This window comes from Schistocerca americana, chromosome X (assembly GCF_021461395.2).
Source record: "Schistocerca americana isolate TAMUIC-IGC-003095 chromosome X, iqSchAmer2.1, whole genome shotgun sequence".
In the NCBI taxonomy this organism is placed as follows: domain Eukaryota; kingdom Metazoa; phylum Arthropoda; class Insecta; order Orthoptera; family Acrididae; genus Schistocerca; species Schistocerca americana.
In genome coordinates, this window is record NC_060130.1 from 605,180,108 (window position 1) to 605,186,592 (window position 6,485).

General features: G+C 44.5%; 1 non-coding gene across 1 annotated transcript; it reads left to right on the plus strand.

Annotated features, from left to right (window-relative positions):
- Nucleotides 1-5,041: 5,041 nt before the first annotated feature.
- On the plus strand, nt 5,042-5,115 carry Trnat-cgu. The gene has a single exon. It is a non-coding gene; the product is annotated as a tRNA-Thr (tRNA).
- Nucleotides 5,116-6,485: the final 1,370 nt, after the last annotated feature.

Sequence of the window (6,485 nt, forward strand, 5' to 3'; positions counted from 1 at the left end):
TCAGGAATCGAGACGTGGCTGCACGAACCGTTACAGCCATGCGGATAAGATGCCTGTCATTTCGACTGCTATTGATACGAGGCCGTTGGGATCCAGCAAGGCGTTCCGTATTACCCTCCTGAACCCATCGATTCCATATTCTGGTAACAGTCATTAGATGTCGACCAACGAGAGCAGCAATGTCGTGATACGATAAACCGCAATCGCGATAGGCTACAATCCGACCTTTATCAAAATCGGAAACGTGATGGTAAGCATTTCTCCTGCTTACACGAGGAATCACAGCAACGTTTCACTAGGCAACGCCGGTCAACTGCTGTTTGTCTATGAGAAATCGGTTGGAAACTGTCCTCACTCCAGCACGTTGTAGGTGTCGCCATCGGAGCTAACATTGTGTGAATGCTCTGAAAAGCTACTCATTTGCATAACACAGCATATTCTTCCTGTCAGTTAAATTTCGCGTCTGTAGCACGTCATCTTCGTGGTGTAGCAATTTTAATGGCCAGTAGTGTATGTATCACGATGCATGTCATTCCATACATAAAATAAAATTCCTGTTCGCTAACAGGGGTAATATCTTTCGTGTCAGTCTGATAAGTGTTAGACACAGAGTCCTGTATGAAACAAGAGATAAAAAGCTCCTAAACCTTAAAAAGTAGAGGAAAGGTGCCTAATCATTTGAAAGACCTAAAAGTAAGTGCAATTGTATTTTTTATGATGGTAATAATATCTTGCATTATTTAATTTTATCATACACTTATCGTTTCAGAGTAATTATTAAATCTTCACAAACAAGGCATTTCGAGAAATGAGATCAAAGTCTCCTAATATGAGACAGTAATAATATTTTGCTTTAATTATTTTATTACAGAATAATTACTTAGGAACATAAATTTTTTCATTTCTGTTATCCTTCACTCATTTCACACTACTTACGTTTATATTTACGACATCCGGGGAAAACAAATTGTCTTACGTGACGCCGCAATCTTCTTGAGCCCAGCGATAACATTTCATGCACTGTGCCCATTTCTCCCCGTGCTTGTCTTCAGAAAAGCGCCCAATACAGAACAGACACTCTGTGTCATTGTCATCACTGCTGTCTCAATCCCCACTGTAATCAAGATGGACATAGGATGCCGAGTCACTAGACGATTCTTCTGCTTTAGGTCTACGATTTGAAGGTTTTCCACTCTTCTCCCCAACCTGCCTCGAGATGACTGGGTGTTTGTGTTGTCCTCATCATTTCATCATCATCCAGGAAAGTGGCGAAATTGGACTGAGCAAAGATTGGATAATTGTACGGGCGCTGATAACCACGCAGTTGAGCGCCCCAAAAAACCAAACATCATCATCATCATCATCATCATCTTCTCTCCAAATAACTCTCTGGCTGCTTTCTTAGCTTCAGCCTCTGATTTCTTCTGTTTAGGTTCTTGCAATTGCTTCACATAAGGAGTTGAAGTTAGTAACGCAGCAGAGCACGAACGCGATGTTTGACCTATTTGATTATCTCCAGCTGGTTTTGCGATGTGTGAGAGAGGTTTGAAGTCTGCCGGGCTGACAGCTTGACCATCACCATCAGTAGTTTCATTTTAGTTTTTGGCCTCTCTTTCTTGAAGAGCGTCAGCATGGCGATGAATTGAAAGTTCATCTTCCCTAAAGATATTTCTGTTGCATGGGATGAAACCTGTTTTTCTGAAGGCATTCACAGATGCTTCCATTGTTGCTGTTCGGTTGTAAGCTGCCCCAGATAACCTGGCTATTAATAATGGGGTTATAACACGACCTGGGTTACTTGCCAAACACGTTTCTATCTCTTGGGCATAGTACGTTTTCATAGGCCCCATAAATCCGACGTCAAGTGGCTGCATTTTATGCGTCGAATGAGGTGGCAAACATACAATATGAACATTGTCTTCACGTGTTTTATCTAACACATCGAGATTCTTTGTGTGGGAATAATGCTCAAGACAAGTCAAAGTAATCCGTGTTTAGCCGCGCGGTGTAAGCCGCTGCAGTCATGGACTGTGCGGCTGGTCCCGGCGGAGGTTCGAGTCCTCCCTCGGGCATGGGTGTGTGTGTTTGTCCTTAGGATAATTTAGGTTAAGTAGTGTGTAGGCTTAGGGACTGATGACCTTAGCAGTAAAGTCCCATAAGATTTCACACACAATCCGTGTTTATGATAATTTAATCGAATTAAAATAAACGCAGTTGCCAAAATTTTACTACAATAAATGATAAAATATTGTTATCTCATGATAGTATTGCGTAAATCACATATAATAAATCGTGAGAGAACGAGTTCCCCCAATATGTGATAGGTATCGTAATATGCGACATTGTCGCCTATTTGGATCCCCATACTATCGCATATTAGGAATTTCGCCATCTTACACAAAGAATCACGCACTTGCTGACAACGTTCGTTGGACAATGAACCTAATTGTCAATAATTATAGGTAATACCGTCACAAATAACAACAATAAAAGAGTGCTGTAATATCCACTCACTTTTAACCTGAAATATTGTCTTAACACCGATGTCGCAATAACTCCAAACTCAAGAAATTTTGTATCAACGCTCAGGTACTGTGTACGGCTCAACTGTGGCGTCCTACTCGCTGTGTCGTCGTCTGGCACGCAATAGACGTGTTTAAGAAACTCTCCACCAGAGTGCAACCCCTAACATGAGCACAGTTGGGGTGTCTCATATTAGGGAAATATCGCATAATAGGCACCTTTCCTCTACTTGGAACATATCTTGAAAAGATGGGCTGTATTTCCCAGGCAGAATGGTTATTGTAGTAACGATAAGTATTAATTCTAGCGAAGTATAATCTATAATGACAAATGGTTCAAATGGCTCTGAGCACTATGCGACTTAACTTCCGAGGTCATCAGTCGCCTAGAACTTAGAACTAATTAAACCTAACTAACCTAAGGACGGCACACACATCCATGCCATGCCCGAGGCAGGATTCGAACCTGCGACCGTAGCGGACGCTCGGCTCCAGACTGCAGCGCCCAGAACCGCACGGCCACTCCGGCCGGCCATCTATAATGAGACTGTGAAATCATTGGGATTAAATTGAATAGAAAACGTGGACTCAGAATAAAACCGAATTTTTTCATTCTGATCAGTTTCAGCTGCAAAAGCCACAGAATCTATGAAGGCTGTCTAAGGTCGACTGCAGGGCAGTCCTCCGATCACATAGTAACAGTATGAGGCGACTAAGTTTCCACAGGCGATAGAGACAAACGTGGTTGCAAAACAGTACTGAAATTACTCTCTCATAATGTGCTGAATAGACCACATCCAAATACAATAATTTTACATCGAGCAAGCATAAATACCTTCATTCAGATATTTTTAATCAATAAACAGAGATTAGCTACTGCGATGTCATTACAACAAAGATGTTTACTAAGTGCAGTTAAAAACGGTGAGATGATCTGTGACTGTCATCGTGCCAAGAAGGAAATGAGAGCAATTTGCTCGAATCTGGAACGCATGGAGGAGTTATGGTCCAAGTTTACAGTCTGAATAAACACATCGCCTGGCAAAAAAAGCGAAGAATTCAGAAGGGAAGGAGGAAACGAAATGAAACTTCATGGTTTGAGTCAGTATTTGATGTCAACACAGCGATCAGGAAATCAAGTCAGAGTTTTAGAAAAAGTTTGCAGTGTTAGCCCTCTTATCACAATAACGATGCACCCTCTGTGGCCTAGATGCATGCATTCATTCGGTTGGGAACGATGTCATAAAACCGTTGTATCCTCTCCTGAGGCATCCTTGCCCACAACTATTGTAACTGTTCTTGATATGCCGGATACTAGCACTGGGACAGATTTGAGGTCGAGCTGGTCCCACACAAGTTGAATCTGGGACAGGTATGGGGATCCTGCTGGCCGCGACACTACCGCTACATAGCGCAGACACTTCAAAGAGACACATGCGTTGCGTGGGCGAGAATTGTCCTGTTGGAAAATGGTACCACAATATTGTCGCATGAGAGGTAACATCTGAGAATGCAGGACACCCGTGACATATTGTTGTCCTGTCAGAGCTCCACAGCCATGACCGAAAGTCATAACCGACTGCCTCCCACACCCTGACACAAGGAGTAGCACAGCTGTACCCCTCCAAAATAATGGAAGAAAGACTTCGTTCCAGGACGCCGCCATACTCGCCGATGATGATCACTCGTAATGCTGGACACAATGCGACGCCGTTCATCAGCAGTCGATGCTTCCTGGTCACGGCACCACTCGAAGTGCGGCCGTTCGTGTTGTGATGTTTACGACAGCGTACGCATGCGAGGGTAATCCCCTAGTCCGGCTGCTGCTAATCCCAGACCAATGGCGCGGGATGGCACAGAATGTTGCCGGGTGTCCATTACTTGTTCCCGGGTGACGGGCGCACGTGGCCCAAAAGAAAGACAGGCCACGGCGTGTACGTCACGAAGGTAGGCCGGAACTCGCTCGCTCGCTCGACCCAGCAGACAAAATGCATTTCTAAGCCTGTTAACTCACAGCTGGGCGTGTACGTACTAACGAGAACTGCATCTTTCACTGGAATCTGCCATTATAAATTCTTACTGATTAACAGTACTACAACAAAATTTAATTTCAGAGCAGTACTCTATGTAAATCGTATAACGGCTTGTTTGTAGCATTTTGTTTTTTTCTGCTTAACAGTCCTCATTTCAAACAAGAAGTGGTGTCTTATGCAACTGATAGTCATTTTGGTATGATTTTAATTCTATTGTGCCCCAGTACAGCAGTAACAAATTTTGGCATGATTTTAATTTTATTTTACCCCAGTACAGCCGTAACAAATTATAAGTAGGTCTATGGACTTCCTATCATTGTAGGAGTAATAACAGTAAGACTCAACAACAGCGGATTCCAGTAGAAGATGCAATGGGCAAACATCTATTAGGCGAACTACGAATGTAGTGGTGTGGACATGTTGGGAATGTGGGTCTCACGGGGAGCGTGTAAGGGATAAGTCCCTGCAGGCGTACTATCCTTTGTGACCTCGGTGGCTCAGATGGATAGAGCGTCTGCCACGTACGCAGGAGGTCCCGGGTTCGAGTCCCGATCGGGGCACACATTTTCAACATGTCCCCAATGATGTATATCAACACCTGTTTGCAGGTAGGGTGACCGCTACTGTCGCAGGTTCTAATCCTGCCTCGGGCATGGATGTGTGTGATGTCCTTAGGTTAATGGTTCAAATGGCTCTGAGCACTATGGGACTTAACATCTATGGTCATCAGTCCCCTAGAACTTAGAACTAATTAAACCTAACTAACCTAAGGACAGCACACAACACCCAGCCATCACGAGGCAGAGAAAATCCCTGACCCCGCCGGGAATCGAACCCGGGAACCCGGGCGTCGGAAGCGAGAACGCTACCACACGACCACGAGATGCGGGCTGTCCTTAGGTTAGTTAGGTATAAGTAGTTCTATGTTCTACGGGACTGATGACCACAGATGTTAAGTCCCATAGTGCTCAGAGCCATTTGCAGCTAGGGTGTCGATTTAATTATCATTTCATTCTAGAGTAGCTGCACGGCCATCAATGGTATCTGTTCTCTCGTTTGTACATACATACCTCGTTGCGAGTTAATACGGTTAGAATCGTAGTTTGTCTGCTGTGGTGAGTGAGCGAACGAGCTGAGGCCTACCTTCGTGATTTACGCGCCGCGGCCTGTCTTCCTCGTAGGCCTCCAGGGCGCAGACGTGACGTTACGGTGTGCTTGTTGCAGAATATGGTGACCAGATGCGGTCGACCGGAATCTTGATTACGAATATGCTTGCCCTCACGTTTACATGCACTCCGACATCGGGTCACTATCACATCCGAATGCCCTACAAATTTGGGTATTGGACAGTGTAACCAGCTAGCCAAATGTAGACCCAAAATGGGACCCCTTTCAAACCCTGTCAGGTGCTGTTAATGCGTTCGCAGACGAGAATGCGGCATCTCCGCGTCCTTCACAGCGATCACTTAACGCATGACATTGTTCACGTCTCTAATATATCCCACAAGGCCTGGTAACAACACTAAACACGACCAACACCAATCTACTTTTGTGGCTGTTCTACCAGTCACAGAGAATTGTAACTCTTAACAATTCACATACCCGACGATGGAGTGTACGTGTATGAAGTTACACTGACATCCAACCTTGTCATCTGCGTGATTCACTGGTTTTGTCAGGCAATGTACGTCCCAAATAAGATAATGAATAAGGGCGTTGAACTTCCCGATTTAATTTCAATCCTCGGAAGACGTTGCTGGAACAAAGATCGCTGGGCTATTGGTTGAAGACATACTGTGAGGAAGCTGAGACACAAAAGTTGATAGCTCTTGTATCCGAAAGAACAGGTATGAGGAGCATTTGTAATCAGGACCAATTTAAGGTGGCGCGGGACCAGGAGCACTGATGAACTATCGAACACCTATCGAGC